General features: G+C 42.3%; 1 long non-coding RNA gene across 3 annotated transcripts in view; it reads left to right on the top strand.

Annotated features, from left to right (window-relative positions):
- The window catches only part of LOC106112275 (uncharacterized), a 25643-nt gene extending 7102 nt beyond the window's left edge, over nt 1-18541 (top strand). For all 3 annotated transcript variants that reach the window (XR_008747613.1, XR_008747612.1, XR_008747611.1), the window contains 3 exons: nt 4035-4264; nt 6394-15798; nt 17847-18541. This is a non-coding gene — a long non-coding RNA (uncharacterized LOC106112275). The remainder of the gene's footprint in view (nt 1-4034; nt 4265-6393; nt 15799-17846) is intronic.

Genomic DNA, 18541 nt, shown 5'->3' with positions numbered 1-18541 from the left:
TCATGTCATTCATGACTTGAGAAGGCTGTACCTGCTTGAAAGATTTAAGTATAAGGATGTAAACCGCCATACAGCGTCAATGTGTACATAGCTATATACAGCTATAATGATTTGCATGTATGCAATTGACTTTTCAAAAATCTTCCTTGTTAAGAAAAGGTGTTTGTGAAGATCACAAAGGCCTTCTAAACCATTTTGTTTGCTCTCCTTTTGCCCTGCTTGTTGCATATTGTTTTTCTCTTGAAAGCAGTTAACGTGCTGATGACTGTGTCAGGGTGTTATGCTGTATAAAGTACATGTACAAAAACATAACGAAGACCTACAATTCAATTCTTATGTGAATTTTAACTTTAGATGTGATCTCTGTTTCAGAGCCTTCACACATGCAAAAAATTATTTTAGAGAAGGAAAATATTTGAAAAGGTCATTCCATATTCTTCATCCAAAAGGCAAATCTTGTGTGTTCAAAATGGAATTGGAATGCAAATTCAGGTACAAGCATTGGGTTGTGAACAGTTGTGATTTTTTTGTTTGTTTTCAAAGTACCTGGAGCCTCAGTTGAGAATGTCTACTTCAATACTTTATTTTGTACTGTTAGATACAGTAGCAAAATGCAATATCAAAGTACTAATTTTTGTTTTAAATTACACCTGAACTTCTGACTGATCAAATTACAGTTGTAGTGCAGTTAGATTACCCAGTTTTATTAGTAGCACGTTTTCCATTCATCTTTGTTTATGATGACTCTTCATAAGTGTTTTTATGCATTATATTATCTAATTAAACACTAATGTATTGTGAATATTTTCCCATATGGTTCATGTTTGTTTCCTTCTGTAACTTACATTCTGTTTCTGATTTAGTTCTACTCCTCAGCCCTCTTGCTGTTTGCTGTCACAGTTGTGTGCGATTGCTCATTTGGATCTCATTTGGAGCTATTCTCTTTGTTATGATATCTGTGCAGCTGGCTCACTCAGCTCTTTAAAGTCCAACTTAACATTGATTTCTTAATTATTTCATTGCATATTCTCATTTATATTTGGGGTTCTTAATTGCTGGAACACATTCTAATGTTAGATGTTATTAATTTGTTATTTCTCGTTTGTCTTGTTTTTTTCTCACTGCAAAGTGCATAATACTTCTGCAGGAAATGTTTGTTAATACATGAAGGAAAGCTGTTGTTTTGGAGCTGCTATAGTTTTGGAGCTTGCAGTGTGTCTTCTGGATATACAAAATTAACAAAGCAAGCCAGAAAAAGGAGTATGTAAGTCTATGAAAACAAACCAACAAATACAATTAAAAATCCAATTTTGCTTAAGAAACCTCAACAAGTCATCAGTTGATGCCATGAGGAAAAACACAGATACTGTAATGGTTATCTTCTGAGATGTGAACAGAAGCTTTGGTGTATTCAGCATAACTGGTCTGATTCCCCAATTTGGCAAGTTAAGGGTCTGTCTGGTAGATACAAACATATGGTATTAAAATGGGCAGTAGTATCTTTGAAACTCAGATGCACAGACCAGATCTGCTGGCACTACAGAGCTGTGTAAAATCTAGTGTAATTAAATCTGAGTTTAGTTTACTGGAGGAGGGAACAGCAGTTCAGTGCAAGAATGATCATGTGTTGATAAAGAATTGGAAAGAGACTATGATTCTCATGTAAGGCTATGCATATCAGGAATTTTTGGTTTCAAGGTAAAACAAGGCAAGCCTAGTTTGGATCCATCGAAACAATAAACCTTTCTTTTTTCCCTGGTGGAAATAAAAGCCTAAAAAGATTTTATGTGAGATCAAGTAGAAAATGTCTTTTTTTACCCAAGTATTAAAAGCTTGGGTTAGAGCAAGCATTCGTTTACAAGCAGAGGAGGTGGTCCAGGGGTTTTCATGAACCAAGTGATTTGAAAATTCCCTTTTATTAGGTTCCCTCTTCTTACTGGAGAGGTTTGAACAGAGATGTCCATGGTGAGCAGTACCCTAAATCACTGGGCTTTAGATATTCTGAAGAACTCTCATGTTCTCTTACTGATGCTGACTAACTGTGCAAGTACTGGAAGAAGGACAAGAACTCGGGTGTCATCTTAAGAGAAGGACTGAAATACTCTGCTCCTCTCACTACTTAGATAAATGTTCTGGCTGTTAGGTTATCTTTCTCTAGTTCAATGACTATTTTACGTAATTTATAGAAACAAAAAGCATTCCTCAGTGCAGATGAAGACCACCTGAATTGTTGTCTTTAGGAAGGTGAATTGGCATCATTGGTGAATGATGATGATTCAGATTCATTTGAGGACAGAATCAAACCTTAGTTTTCAATATCCTGGAGGAACTCAGTGACTACTGGCATTTCATATTAAAGATGGATTACACCCAACATTTCATGCATGCAGGGTGTGTTCTGAATAGCCCAAATCAATTTCTGCAGAGCAGCGAGGTAGAGAAAAGCTGGGCTTGAAGATCTGCAGGTGTTTAGGTAGAGTGAAGAGCTAGGCAGTTGTAGGAATGACCAGAAGCAGATTTTCACATGCATGGAGAATTTAACTGAAAAATCCTGAATGACTAGGATTAGCTAGAAGCTGAAAGCAGTAATGGAGAGCTTTTTTTGGATTTAGATGCCTGCAGGATTTTGTCTGACCACTGTTTTGCAAATACAAAAGCTATCCAAAGTAATAAAACTAAAATTTGAGTGGTTCAGGTGATTTAATTTCTATTTAAAAGATTCATTGCCTATTTCAGTAGCTGTTGGTAGGCATTCATTGAAGCAGTTGATTTCTTGCAAGCAATGACTAATTCATGTTCAGTACCTGTAGTAGGTGACCATGCATGGGACTTAGCTGCCTTATGTGAAGTTTTACTTCTGGGCTAGTCCCTCCAGACGGCCTTTGTAGTTAGCAGGGATCTAGTCAGCAGAGCGTGGTATACCTCACAAGCATCTAAAGTTAAGTGAGACGAATCCCACCCCATCTCTTACTCTTGACATCAATCCAGTCAGTGACATATGCTTTCCTGTCGTAAGGTTTTGGGGGTTTACAGAGATGACTTCATCTCTCTGCTCAAATTTTTACTCCCAGTTTTGTTGGATGAAAAGTCCTAAAATCTGTTGCCTCACCTGGAACTGGTGTCTTTTTTGCCAAGTACCTTTAGATACCTTAATAAGGCTGTTACCAGCTCTCTGGTTCCTGCATAATGTACCATATATCACACAACACCAAAGGCAACAAAAGCATTTGTTACGGCGTGAAAGAAAATTGCTTTTTTTCATTTATTTGTAATCCAGCCAGATGTTTATAAAATATTTGTGTAGGCTTAGCATAGAGAGGATAACTGTGAAAATCTTATTCTGCGAAGATGTATCATCCCAAACCTCCAAATTTGTTCCTGCAGGTGTGCTTGTATTTGGATTCATCGTTGTAGCACCTTGAACAAGAGGACAGAAGAAATTTTCTTAATTGTTATTAATAGAAGTGTTTTGGTGCCATGCCATTTATTCTAAATAACATCAAGAACTTCATGGGTTTCATTGCTAATTTTAGATGTAGGTTTAATTTGCAAAATGGAAAAGCTCCTCACTACAATAGCGTTCTTCACCATGAATCCAGGACTATACTTACTTGCATGCTTCATCTTAGAATACTTTATCTTTAGTTGGTGATTGCTTCATAAGGACTGCTCTGCTCCTTAATAGTATTTATAGGCTCCAAGATGTTTTTGTCTTAACATTGTTGCTTGCTTAAATATTTATTCTGGAAGGTCTGAAAAATTATGCTTGCAAGTACTGTTAATTTCCCCTAAGAAAGGTAGCTTATGCACAACTATTTTTCAGAGTCTCTTTCAAGACATTTTAACTACAATCTAGTCTTAATCTGAGTCAGACTAAATCACATTTTCTCCTGAATAGTAATGTACTACATTAGTTTTACAGCCTCTGAAACTGCATTTTAAGGACATATGCATTGCTGGGGTCTCCATTTCCCTCAAACTGATGCATACTGATACGAATCCTAAGCAAACAGTTTATGTGCTGTTTTTTCCAGGGATATAGTGATGGATAACCCTTTCTGTTGACTTGGGCAAGACTGAAGAAAAGAAAGCAAACAGACAGACCTGTCTATTGCTGTGTCTACCTAGACTGAAATGCCAGACTTAGCAAACAGGCCATTCTTCATGCATAGAAAAAAATACTGGACAGAGTATCCAGCCAGCCAGGGATCATCAAATGTACCAGAGCAAAATCCATGGTTAAACTGAAATGGAAATATTTAAGGTAAGTTCATCTGTGTGTTCTTTTCCTTGCTTGCTACTCGATGCTGTCTCTCATGTCCTACTGCACAAGAGCTCAGGATGCCTTTCTTCACTAGCTTTTCTTACCTTTCAGAATATTAAAAAATATGCATAACAATTTTAGATAACATTTATGGTGTATATCTGTTACTACATCAATCTGTTTGTATATACACACACATGCATAAAGCTGTTTTTGAAGATTAGGAAGGTCACAAAGTCATGGGCTTGGCCTAGATTCGTGATCCCTTGGTTATACCCACATCTGCCTGCCCCATCCCTCCCCAAGAGATTACTACCACCACAGCTGAGGCTGCTGTTCAAATCCCTGTGTATTAGCAAAGCAAAACCAGCGGTAGTTCAAATTAAAAGTACTATGCTGGACCAGCAGCTGCAGACTCAGTCTTTCTCCCATTTATTTGAAGTGGCTGAAGAGGTTACCATTTCTAGTTATATGATCAATGCTGTTTTCAGCTGCTCTCAGCTATAACCAGCATGGATGACAACATTACAGAATGGAAATATTAATGCTTCCCTTTTCAGTCATAGAGCTACATTACCCCATCTCTTCCTGCACCTTAAGAAGATGTGTAGCTCAGCAATGTATTAATATATCTTTCCTCCATGTTTAAAATAGTTCCCAAATCCTACTCATGCAAACCCCAGTCTGAAGACAGTCTTGGAATTTGCATGTAAGGCAGTCCTAGACAGATGCTTACATTTAATTTTGACTTACATGACACGCAATATATGGGAAGTCATACATCCTGTCAGACACGTTTCATTCATCAGAGTTCATTTTCCAAATGCTTTGAGAAACTTTGAAGAATCACAACATGGGAAATTCCTTAAGCAAGAAGAGTGTTTGAGGATTCATTTGGACTTTCTTGTTCCAACAGCATCTGCTATAATGATAACTACCAGCTAGGGGTCTGCATCTCTGCATCTCTGCAGGAGAGGAGCACGGGGGAGTAGGTAACAGAAAAGCTCCAAGTACTTTTTATTCCACTTTCCTGCTGGGAAAAGGTTCAGATTTCTCCAAACCTTTTGCTCTTCCCCATCAGAATCTCAACAAACTCATCAGGAAGCTCTTTCTTCCTCAGCTAAAAGAATGTCAAAAGCACTTCATTTCCCTTTTGCAGTCCTACTTGGATCTAAATCTGCACTTGACATTTCATGCTACGCCCAGTTCCAACAGATGTAGGCTCTGTGGCCTTGCAATTAGGTACTATGTTAAGTGATATCTAATTTTAGGAGATGCCATATGGCTTTCCCTGTATTTTCCTAGAGAGTTTATGAAAGGTAAGCATGCTGTTTCATTGGAGGGATCCATCACTTCCTGAAGTCATGGGAACACTCATGCTTCCTCAGGATGATTCAGTGCTCTTTGGACTGCAATCCATCACCAGACTGTGCAGAGCCCTTCCTACCTCCAGATATGATCTCAAAAAGAAAACATAATAATTAGTATCAGGGCATTTATCTGGAGCCTAAGAATCTAAGTTTCAGGATGAAGATATAGGAGTCGTTCTTCTGTCTTTCCCATTGGAAGATGCCAGTTGATTTTAGGGACTAGTAATCTCCAATTTTTAAGTTACTATTCATTTCAGTGTAAGAGACCTCTCTTCTATTATCTGATCATCTGAGATCCTTTTACAAGAAAAACATCATTCCAGTATTAGAATATTTCAGGTTGCCATATTTACTCAGAACATACTGAAGCAGGATGCAAAGCAGTGTCAGAAGAAAGCTACACTTCTCCGTTGGATGCTGAGTATAACCTTCCGGTCTAAAGAGAATCAAAGAGTTTAAGAAATTACTGGCTTAGTGTCATGCAGAAAATAATGAGCAGTGACTTAATAATAATAATGACACTTAAATATAATTATAATAATAAACCACACAAAGACGAAGCTATGTTTATTATGATACATGTTAAGACATCTTGGGGTTAAGATACACATTGAAGAGTGTCAGGGTTGTCTCTGTGCCTCTCCCATTAGGAATTAGATCACATTCCACAAGTCTGAAGGTAATCTTCTTGTTATCATTTTCCATTATTAAATTTTCGGTGCTGCTCTGTCAAGCTCTAACCACGTGTTTCCTAAACAGAGTCCATCTGACAAGTTGTCTGCTTGCTGGCAGCACATCCGTCACTTGGAGCATTTTTCCTCCTCACCTGACAGCACTGCTTATCCAACTGTTCTCAGAGTGGGAATCTGCAGAAGGCACTTAAAGAAGAGACAGAGGAGGCTGTCCCCGGAAAGCAGCGCTCTTTGAAATGAATACAGGGAGGTTTTTGGCCGGTGCCTCACCATATTCTGCTGAGTCAAGTCAGCATTAAGTGAATACAAATTCTCCCTTGGGAGTCCTAATTGCAGCTGAGGATCTGAGGAAGTTATGGAAGGAAACAGGAGGGCTGCAGTGCTCTCATAGCTGCTTCTTTTGAATATCCAGGAAACATACAAGGAGAGACCCATGACCCACAGGACCCGAGAACTGCAATTGCAGGCCATATCCAGCTTTATTCCTGTTGATTTCATCTGATCCTATTGCAGAGAGATTTTGGGATGATCAGTTAATCAGTAGCAAGTCCCTACAGAGCTGTCTATAATGGGCATTACTATGAAATTTGCCAGCATCAGTGCTGTATCTTTTGTGCACACAGCTGCTGGTGCTTAGTGTCCATTTCTCCCTGCATAGATTGATGTACATAGCATCTGATAATTTTTTTAGTGTATTTAGTATATTGTAACAATTTATATCATGAGTGCGTCAATGCAACTTGTGGAGGGTAATCAGCCTATAGTTACCCTTCATTTATCTACGGGCAGTAAAAAGTAAAAAGCGGTTATTGGTCCTTTCTTGGAGTGACACAGCTGAAATCCATCACCCAAAACATAACGGTGGGCCGTATTGTCCGGAGTTGGCTGTGCAGATGGAAGGAGGGATGGGTAGAAGTGGGTGTCACTGGCATACAGCCTGCAAAGCTGCTTGTGAAAGGGTGAAGAGAAGGAACAACAGGAGAAGCAGAAGTATGCTTTGGGGAGAAAGTCCAGCAAAAGTACTTTTTCAGCAAACTGCTGCCTAAAAAGAGCCTTGAAATGGCAAGCACAGGAGCTGCCTTGTAGTGTTTAATTCCTGCTTGGTTAGAGAAGCCATAAACCAGAGGTTTCTGAAAACTTCTGATTTGCATTTGGCAGCCAACAGCTTCAAGAGCAGATCAGGGCATGGAGGGGCCTACGTCAGCCCCTGCCCACCTATGCTCCCGCGCTCCCCAGGGCTCCCCTCTGCCACCCCTCTGAGCAGCCCGGGGACAGCACCCATCTGTGCCTGATTCAGCAAAACAAAGAAGCAGGATGAGGTTGGAAGAGCTCCTAAGGCATCAGCCAGTAATTAAGAATCCTCATTTAGGAAGAGCCTTGAAGCAGGATGATGACCTGTGTCTGGGAAGTAAAGGCTGGTCTTTAAGTCAGTGGCAGTGGCTTGAGAATTCTGGGGTTGTGTTTTGTTCAGGTTTGGTTTTTTAAGTTTTGGAGGGTGATTTGGTTTGGTTTGGGGGTTTTCTGGTTTGTTTTTTTTTGGGGTGGTGGTAGTGGTGGTGGTGCTGTTTTGTTTCTCTCATTTTAAATATCCTTACTTCATATTCCTAAGTGGTTTAGAATGAAGTGCTCCAAAATAGTGAAGCACAGATAAAGAACAAGAGAATTTCCACGTATCTGAAATAGTAATCATCCCCAGAATTCTGAGTATGAATGTTTGATACAGTGTTACAAAAAAATAACAAAGCTACCTGTAGTGGGACATCAGGAAGATTTCCCAGAATATTCTTTGAAAGTGAGCAGTGCCTTGAACCTATCGAAGTAAAAGTCCAATGGAGTATGATCTTCACCTGGCACATGCTACCTTGCTTTCAGCCATTTTTTACACTTTGTTTTTGTCCATCCACTTTCAGATGTAACTAATCTCCCCTGGGTGGCAATTCCAGCATTGCTGCAGAAACTGTCCCACTGCACATTCTGTAATAAAAAATACGCCACAACAGGTTATATTTAACAAGGAAAAGAGGAACAGAAAGTGGTACATCTGCACAATGAATATAATATAGCATTGACTTGGAATTTCCTGACTTCAGCAGTCCCTCCGAAATAATAATGCATTAATAGAATTACACTTAGCTTTCTGCTTTTAAAAGGAAAATATTTGAAAGCAGAAGTCTTTTCATCTTCCAAGTTCTTCTGGCTCTGTGTGTGAGATAGTGGAAATAACACAGGACTGTGTAACCACAGCAAACAAGTGGAGTGGGAATTTTGTAGCTGCTCGGCTGGCCCAAAGCAGAGCAGTAGTGAAGGAGCAGCCTGGATTTTGGATTTAATAGGTGGAATATTTTTTCCCCCTAAACTCCATTCATTTCTATGGATAAAATAAAATTACTCTGTTGCAGGCAGAACTGGTGGTGACCTGTAATTAAGGATATCTGACATTTCCATTATAAGAAGCAGGTTTCAGTTGCCTATAGTTTCAGCTGTTGGTTGGTTTAAATTTTAACTGATTAGGCAAGAGTTTCCTTTTCTGGGTATCCCCTGCAATCTGACTTTTTTAGAGGGATGCAGTAGAGAAAGAGTGAGAAGTTCATCAAATTGTTCATCAGTATCTATAAAGCAGTTAAGCAAAGATACGTTCCTTTGACCATATAGAGAAGCTCTAAACTCCTTGCTTAAAATTTGGCGAGTAAGTCACCCCCTTGTTGGGATGTCTTTTCAGCTTTCTGTGGAAAATCTTGGCTGATACATAAGCAGGAGAAATTTGTTCAAATTTAGCACATGGATGTGCAAAAAAAAATTCCATCTACTTTGAGCATGCTCCAAAGCAGGGACAGAATTAGCTCACTGAGGAACACTTGATTGATCCACCAGTAAAATGCTGAAAGGCAGCAGAAATATGTACATATTTAACCTCCCAGCAATTTTAACTTCAGTGGGGCTTAGCTGATGAAATGTATAAAGTCATTTTTCTTTCCTGTTTTACCAGTAAAATTCCCTGATATAGACAAACCTTCAAAGTGTAGACTTTATTCTCTCTCTTATAAATGAATTTTATCTTTAGCATCACTGTAAAACCAAAAACATGACCCTGTGACTCACTGACTTCTTCCTAGGTGTTTTTCTAGAAGGCATTACCAAATGCTCTTTGGATACTGACATTTTTAACCATATTAATAAAAATATCAACAATGTGCACGGATGACATAATTTTGGGATCTCGATCAGTGGAGATTGATTGACATTACCTGTATATAGCACTATGTCTTAGCACCATTCTCCATTAAGTCTGGGTTTAATATCCAACCCATTGCTACCAATCAGGGTATCATTGATGCGCCACAGTCACAGGCTTTTGTTCTGAAGCTTCCTCAGTGCTCTACCAAAGCAAAAATCCCTTCTTCTCTTCATTGCCCATGCATCTTCCCCCTTTTAGCTTTTTGCTGTCATCCATAAAATCTAAGAAATGAAAAGGTGTAGAAACTGCATTATTACTGGTAAAAAACCAGCCTTGCTATTATTTACAGAAGCAGCACCAATCTTTTGTTTTCACCATAAGAGAGCAAATGTGTTTGTTTTCCTTTGCAGGGTATTTGGTATGTCAATAATTTAAGATATTAGGGTTTGACACTTCACTGTTTTCCTGAGGGAGTATTTGGAGATAAGTTCACAAACCACCAGGTTTTAAACAAGACACATTGCTCCTGGTTTGGGAACGGCTCTTAGAGCTGGGTGTAGTGTGCACCGAACGTCAAGCAGCCTGGCTGATGGGCTAATGCCATCATTGCCCGGACTCCCTGAGGGGCTGATGGGGGTCAGGCCATAGAGGGGTTATGCATCTTCTTCCGTTTAACTGCAGGCTTACAGCAAGCCTGAGCAGCTTTTCCTGAAGTGAGCTTGAGCGTGGGATCAATGCGAACACATACATTCTGTAGCTTCGTGGGACCTAGAAGATCCGGCGGGAATACGTATGCATCTCAGTCGTGATTGCTGCAAGCTGTGATCATGACCAGGGACATTGCAGAGCTTCAAGACCATGTTGAAGACCATGTTAAGGTTAATGACATTATTTACAGCATGCTGAAAGCATCCTTCCTCTGTAAGATATAGAAGAATAAACAACGTGAACTGGGACTTTTTTGATGTGTAAGTTCAACACATTGCTGCATCATAAAATCATCTAGGAAATTTTGTTTGGGGGTGTGTGGTTCAGACTAAAGATATAATACTGATTTTCAGTAATTAAAAAGTGCAATGTGTATGGTGTTTACAAATTTTAGAAGCTACATCAGGGTTTTGTCTACCGCTTGTATGGTATCTACCTACTACATGTCCTATCATTTAGCATAAGGGGAAAAAATATGCTGGCGTTGTTTTTTTCCATCTGTTCCATAACCTTTGATACGGAGCTTCTAAAAAGTTTAAAGCAGACTAAACAGGGCACAGTCAAAACAGTAAGGCAGCTTTTCATGCATTCTTTAAATCAGATGTTTTAATTCTAGTTTTCAGTTTGTTTGCTAATTAGAAAACAGGTCTGCAATGTGTTATCTATCTTCTTCCATTTGAATCAATAAACAGAGAAGTCATGAGAAAGGGACCTCTTCCCTTCAGGGAGTCTTTTCTTGTTAATGTTGACTCAGGTTGCTAGTGCTTATTCTTGTCTCCTTTCCTCTTCTGCCTGCTTCCCAGTCTTTTCTCTTTCAGTTCCCCCTCTTGTTTCCCAATGTGAGATCTGTTGCCTTACACACAGCATGTATGCATTTGTCCTTTATGTTTACCTGCTGTATCATGAGTGCACTGTATTTTTCAGTCTGCATAGCAAAAGTAAACTCTTTAACCAGACTGAATGATGCTTTTTAAGCCTATAAAATTTTCAAACGTGAGTTTCATTGAAAGTGAAACAGATAAATACTTCAGCTACAAATAATGAATGTGCATTTTTAAATAACTGGTGAGACCTGTTTGGAATTATCCTGAAGGTTTGCCTCCTACCTGAAAAACCTGCTGGCTGAGAAATGAGTACTTTATGTGCTTGCAACTTGATAACATTGAGATAAGTTATTAAATGGTCTCAATTTTTTTATTTGCTCTGTGCTTTTGGACAGCATAGTCAGATTTTATACCTTCTCTTTTATGCTTAGCAGAGTCCAGTTCCTGCAGAGGCTTTACAGGTATATTTAACTTTATTTTGGTTAACTGTCTGTGTAAAGACTTTTTAGATTTTGGACCCTGAATAGTTTCTTCCTTGCTGAAAAGACCACTTTAAATTTCAATAGGGAAACAGAAAAGTCCCTTAACAACTTTTAAGGAAGCTTTTAAAACAATGATTTGAGGATGTACTATTTAAAGTGAATTGCATCAGATGCTGGCTTATTTTGAAATAGAAGTCTGAATAGCAGTGACCTGCCTTTTGTGTGTTCAGGCTTGCTACTAGGAGATTCAAAAACTATTTGTAAGGGAGTGAATAATCAGAAATTCAAGTGTAACTGAATGCTGTGGGGTCCAAGGGCTGCAATTCCCACTTGTATAAGCATTAGCAGGATATATAGGGTCCCTGCAGACTCTAGATACACCTTGCTTGTACTCTGTATTGCTCCTGTGTGTCAGCTCTGAAGGGTTTCTCCTGTCATCTGGAAATAAAGAAAGGTCAGTTAAAACAAATATCATAAAAGGACACGGTAGAATTTTTCAAATTTTAGAGACATTATCTATCTTCAAATCCCCTCACTAGACCTACATTAAAATAATGATCGCAACCCAAATATAGAACATTTGAACTGTCCTTTTCCAGGCCAGATGTGCTGTGTTATGTAATGCCAATTCACGGTGATTGCTGGAGCTTGGAGTAAAAGGAAAATGAACATATTGTAGATATTGTTCCAAAGAGCAAACGTTATAAAAAAATGTTATAAAACTCAAGGCCTTAAGCAAAAACTTTTAGCAAACACAAATTCTACACAGAGCCTTGCCTACATGGAGGCTGATCTCTCCAGCAAGGTACAATTCAGCCACAGGCCCCAGAGGTTTCAGTAAGACGAGAGTCCAAACACACATCCCTACACCAGTACGTTTTACCCAGATACAAAAGCATTGTTAACTCCTAAGAGCTTATTCCTCTAGGCACGGCACATTTCTAAGTTAAATGCACCACAGCAGAAATTTTCTCCATATGCTTTTCAAAACCCTATTAAATAAAAAACATCCAAGCAAGTAGTTGTTGATACGTATGTGCAACAGGCTTCCCAGAAATTCTTTGGAAATAGAGCATCAATGTTCCCCACTGTTCGCAGGGAGGAAATCTGCTGAGTTCAGACGGCTGTAATCAATCCACATTGCAAAGTCACAAATGGGGAAACAAAGGACAATCGCTGCCCATTTTTTGCACTGCGGATGCATTAATCAGACTCCATTTTCTTCACTGCTTCAGAATGCATTCTCAGGGGGATGTGCCAGCCTCCTGCCTCCGTTGGTTACATAGCTGTCCCCTGTCACTGCAGCCAGAGCTGGGACAGCACACTCACCACTTGAAGCATTTCACAGTTGTGATCCCAAGCAGAAGACCAGTGCACTGGAGAGGCAGATACACCAGGGGAAAGACTTGGAGTATCTACACGAAGTGTCTGAACACGTATAGGGAGCATACCACAAGAGTCACCGAGCTCAGTCGACTCCGGGAGCATTTCTTATCTTTCAAACCTCTTTTCACTGTGAAGAAAAATTTCTTCCTTTTCAGGCATTCTGTAGCAAGAGCAAAAATAGGAACCCAGTTATGCCTGGCCTCGCTGCAGGGAGGTGAGAACGGGTGAGGACGGAGGGTGCTGTGCTGCGGTTACGCCTAGGGCACAACCTGTGCAGGAACTCGCTGTCCCCGACCGAGGCACGTAACCTTTAGCAGCTCACTTGTTCTGGGAGGGGATGGCAGAGCAGCTGCACTCTGCCAGAGCAGCAGGGGAGACTGTACCTGAGCTCTGTTCCTTGAAGGGCTAAGCCTTGGTGTATTCATATTTTAGGCACCCTTTACCTCCACCTCGTAGACTTGTGATGCAAGAGAGGATGGATGAGTCTTTCCCTAGGCTATTTAGGAGAAACCTGCTTCCATCTGGGAGAGGGACTCAGCAGTAAATGGGCAGCATTGGTAGGCGATTACAGCACCCCCATGGCTTCAGACTCTTTGTGAGGCTGACTGAGGGGTAGGAATAGGCAGGGGTAGGTTGGCAGCTCGGGTGCAGCAGACACCAGTGATCTGCCAGCTCTTTCTGCCTCGTGCTCTGTCACTAGACCCAGATAACTGGGCCTGTCTGCGCCCAGTCTGAGATCTCTGACGTCGCTCTGGGAAGGCTGGTGTGCCTGCGCAGCTCTCAGGCATTGTTCAGAAAAGCCACTGTGGGTTTTCAAACCCATTTAGTTCTGCAGATGTGTTTCATTGCTACTGTGTTTCTAGATCTGTGCCCTTTTTTTTACCTTTAACATCAATAACATCAACAAGAGAGATTTAAAGGCAGCAATCATATCTCCCCTCTGGCTTTATTTAGCAGCTTCTTTTAGTCTCATAAGGTAGTTTACTCATAAAATAAACCACTTAACCTTGTAGCCTTCCTCTGCACCTATCCCAATTTGAATGTCTTTTCTGAATGCTAGCGACCCAGTGACTCAAAAGATGTCAGAAGAGGTGTTGCCAATGCCTTGGACAAGGGCCGGAATTCTTCCTATGCTCTACCAACACTTTTTTGTATCCTGTGATCATGTTTTCCATCCTATGATCACATTTGCAGTTTCTCAGGACCGCGCTGACTGGCAGGCTGCAGTAATCCTGTGATCAGCCAGTGTGTTCATGCTCATCTCCCTCCTCTGTTGTTTCTGTTTCATTCTTGTTGTTAGCTGAAGCTCTTGATCTCACACTTTCTTCTTTTAAGTTTCAGCTCATTTCTATTATCTCACTGCCCCTTTCTGACTCTTTCAGAAAAACAAAAAATGCTCTATTGTTGATGCCACCTTATCCTCATTATTATCTATTCATTTTCCTCAAGGGACTGGTATTTTATGTAAAATAATCATGTAATACTCTAAGTAGGAAAATCAGGAGGCCTTGCTCTTTTTTAAGTAGGATCAATCAAAAAATACCCCCACGCATAGATGCGGTGCTCAGTGACATGATTTAGTGATGGGCACAACAGTCCTGGGTTAATGACTGGACTTGATGATCTCAAAGGTCTTTTCCGACCTAAGTGATTCTATGATTCTGTGATCCTGTGAATTCAGATAATCTTAGACAGCATGTATCTGCCCACTGCACCAGGGCTGGTCGCTTGTGGAAAGCCAGTGTTGCAGTAGCTGGCAGCACACAGAGTCTGCAGCTCACAGGGAATCACTGTAGGGCATGTATGCAATTGATTAAATGATATTGTGCACAGTCATCAAAAATGGAGCATCACAATACATGTAAAGATGTGCTTTGTTCTAATCTTCGCCTGCATAATATCAGGGGAACATGTATTTCTAGATAAAATAAATGTAAATGGGTATAACCAAGCCTGACAAAGTTACCAGACTTGCCAATTGCTGGAGGTAAGCTGAGAGAACATAAATTCCCCATCCAGTTCCCAATAAAATATTTTAAAAACTCACAGGTGGGGGATGTGCTGCTTTAAGGGGCCAGTACAGCAGGTCTCTGAGTGGAGTGATCCACGTGTCCCGCAAAGGTGGGCTTGATGAAGCGGTAGAGATTTTACAGGAGCTGAAATATAAATAAAGGAGAAAGGCAAATGTCTGAGGATGAGTCAGCCAAAAGGTGAATGCGTTTAGTCATAAGTGGGCTGTTTTGTAGATCACACCGCGACTCAGAAACCAAGATAAGGCTGCAGAGTCTGTGCTTGAACTTTTTAGAAATCTTTATTTATTACTAGAGGATGACATCCACAATGTCCCTGCTCCTTTCCTTCTCTCTTTTATTCAGCTCCTACTTCTTTAGCTTTCTGTTCTCTTGCTTTTTCCTTTTGCGCTTTAATTTCTTTCTCTAATTAAATTAAAAAGGACTGCATGTGACTTACAATATCTAACTTCTCACTGGCAATCCCAGATTCAGTAGTGATTTTAACTGACAGTTTGTAATTAAAGATAGAAGGTTTATAGGTTTCAACTGCATATCTGCATTTCTTGTCTTCTGAGTGTTTTTTGAAAACATAACTGTGTAAATCAGGACTTTTTATATGTGTATATGTATAAATATTTCTGCTTTTCTATCTGATCAGATTAGTGTTATTTAGGTCACCTCTAGTCAAAGAAGCCACGCTGGTATAGCAGTATCAGCTAGGGGAGTGATTGCTTTGGGTTGTTGGTGGGGTTTTTTTTTTCCCTTTCTGTCTGGGGAAAATCTGAGTTTAATGTGCAGCAAAATTAGAAGAATCCCCACAAGGACACAACAAAAAATCATGCTTTTTCTGGGAGAGCTTACTTTCCTTTGGGTAAAGCTCTACAGGTAAAATTACTCTTTTTTTTTTTTCTTCCTCTCCTCTCCTCTCCTCTCCTCTCCTCTCCTCTCCTCTCCTCTCCAACTCTCCTCTCCTCTCCAACTCTCCTCTCCTCTCCAACTCTCCTCTCCTCTCCTCTCCTCTCCTCTCCTCTCCTCTCCTCTCCAACTCTCCTCTCCTCTCCAACTCTCCTCTCCTCTCCAACTCTCCTCTCCTCTCCAACTCTCCTCTCCTCTCCAACTCTCCTCTCCTCTCCTCTCACTCTCCTCTAACTCTCCTCTCCAACTCTCCTCTCCTCTCCTCTCACTCTCCTCTAACTCTCCTCTCCTCTCCTCTCCAACTCTCCTCTCCTCTCCTCTCACTCTCCTCTCCAACTCTCCTCTCCTCTCCAACTCTCCTCTAACTCTCCTCTCAACTCTCCTCTAACTCTCCTCTCCAACTCTCCTCTCCTCTCCTCTCCTCTCCAACTCTCCTCTCCTCTCACTCTCCTCTCCAACTCTCCTCTCCTCTCCAACTCTCCTCTCCTCTCCTCTCAACTCTCCTCTAACTCTCCTCTCCAACTCTCCTCTCCTCTCCTCTCACTCTCCTCTCCAACTCTCCTCTCCTCTCCAACTCTCCTCTCCTCAACTCTCCTCTCCTCAACTCTCCTCTAACTCTCCTCTCCAACTCTCCTCTCCTCTCCTCTCACTCTCCTCTAACTCTCCTCTCCTCTCACTCTCCTCTAACTCTCCTCTCCTCTCCTCTCCTCTAACTCTCCTCTCCTCTCCTCTAACTCTCCTCTAACTCTCCTCTCCAACTCTCCTCTCCTCTCCTCTCACTCTCCTCTCACTCTCCTCTCACTCTCCTCTAACTCTCCTCTCCAACTCTCCTCTCCAACTCTCCTCTCCAACTCTCCTCTCACTCTCCTCTCCAACTCTCCTCTCCTCTCCTCTAACTCTCCTCTCCAACTCTCCTCTCCAACTCTACTCTCCTCTCCTCTCACTCTCCTCTCACTCTCCTCTCACTCTCCTCTCCAACTCTCCAACTCTCCTCTCCTCTCCTCTCACTCTCCTCTAACTCTCCTCTCCTCTCCAACTCTCCTCTCCTCTCCTCTCCTCTAACTCTCCTCTAACTCTCCTCTCCTCTCCTCTCCTCTCACTCTCCTCACTCTCCTCTCCTCTCCTCTCCTCTAACTCTCCTCTCCTCTCCAACTCTCCTCTCCTCTCCTCTCACTCTCCTCTAACTCTCCTCTCCAACTCTCCTCTCCTCTCCAACTCTCCTCTCCTCTCCTCTCACTCTCCTCTCACTCTCCTCTCCTCTCCAACTCTCCTCTCCTCAACTCTCCTCTCCTCTCCTCTCCAACTCTCCTCTCCAACTCTCCTCTCCAACTCTCCTCTCCTCTCCTCTCACTCTCCTCTCGCTCTCCTCTAACTCTCCTCTCCAACTCTCCTCTCCTCTCCAAGTCTCGTCTCCTCTCCTCTCCTCTCCTCTCCTCTCCTCTAACTCTCCTCTCCAACTCTCCTCTCCTCAACTCTCCTCTCCAACTCTCCTCTTCAACTCTCCTCTCCAACTCTCCTCTCCTCAACTCTCCTCTCCAACTCTCCTCTCCAACTCTCCTCTCCTCTCCTCTCCTCAACTCTCCTCTCCTCAAATCTCCTCAACTCTCCTCTCGCCAAGCCGCGGGGGGCGGCCGGGGGCGAGAGGGGCGGCGGGAGCGGGAGCGGGAGCCCGGCCGGCGGGGCTCGGGCAACGTTTCCCCGCGCCCTATAGCTCCGGGCAGCCTGGCCGCGGGAGTAGCTGCGCAGCGGGAGGTGAGCCCAGGGGGAGCGGGACGGGACCCTGAGCTGCCGCGGCCGGGACGGAGGGTGCCCGGGCGGCGGGGCCGTGCCCGCACCCCGCCGGCGGCAGCGGCCCTCCCTCCGGAGCGCCTGTGCCAGGCAGGAAGCCGGGGGCGGCCACCCGCGCCCAGACAGGGCAAAAACCTCCGGGCACGTCGTGCTCTTCAAAAATAATTAATACTATAATTTTGACTACATAAAGTCCAATGATCTGTAAGTGAAATTATTCTCGTCTGTAGCCCTGCAGTGAGTTGGCCTTCTGAGGAGCGGCCCCTTCCCCTAACACCGCTCCGCAGCGCGGCGGCCGGCGTTTCCCCGCGGGGTGAGGTGACCTGCCGGCCGCCCCCGGAGGCCTGCGGCGGCGCCCGCCCGGCGCTCCCGGCAAGCCGTGCCCAGGGCTGCCCGGCTCCCGGGGCGCTTTCCGCGGAAGAGGATGCTGTGAAACGGCAAAATCGATCGGGTCCCGGGTCACTTGGCAATCCCGCTGCACGCCCGCACAAGTACGAAAGACTGGGAATGCTTAGTTAGTGCTGTTCTGCTACAAGAGCCCACCGCAGCCTTCCTATTTTGTCGGCATTTGCTCCCTTTTAGTATCAGTACTGCTCACTGGGAATTTGTTGTGAAGTAAAAGCCTTAAATGCAAAGTACTTCCCAGGCCAGTAAGAAATATTTAAACACTTCAGGCATTCAGTCTGTGATTCAGAGATTTATTTATAAAACTGTTGATTTTGGGACACTAAACCATCGCATTTAAACTGCAGGAGTGAGTCATATTTGTGGGAGGTAATTACTACCAGAAAGTACAACTAACTTTTGTAGGTTTCTCTGTAAAATGTCCACTTATGATCTGCAACTACTAAAAATAACATGCTTTGTTGAATTTCAGCACAAGTTATCTTTACAGAATTATGTGGCTTTATACATATATTCTGTT

Source organism: Falco peregrinus, chromosome 5, assembly GCF_023634155.1.
Source record: "Falco peregrinus isolate bFalPer1 chromosome 5, bFalPer1.pri, whole genome shotgun sequence".
In the NCBI taxonomy this organism is placed as follows: domain Eukaryota; kingdom Metazoa; phylum Chordata; class Aves; order Falconiformes; family Falconidae; genus Falco; species Falco peregrinus.
The sequence above is the reverse complement of the archived record's forward strand: the minus strand, read 5'-3'. Positions and strand labels throughout refer to the sequence as shown.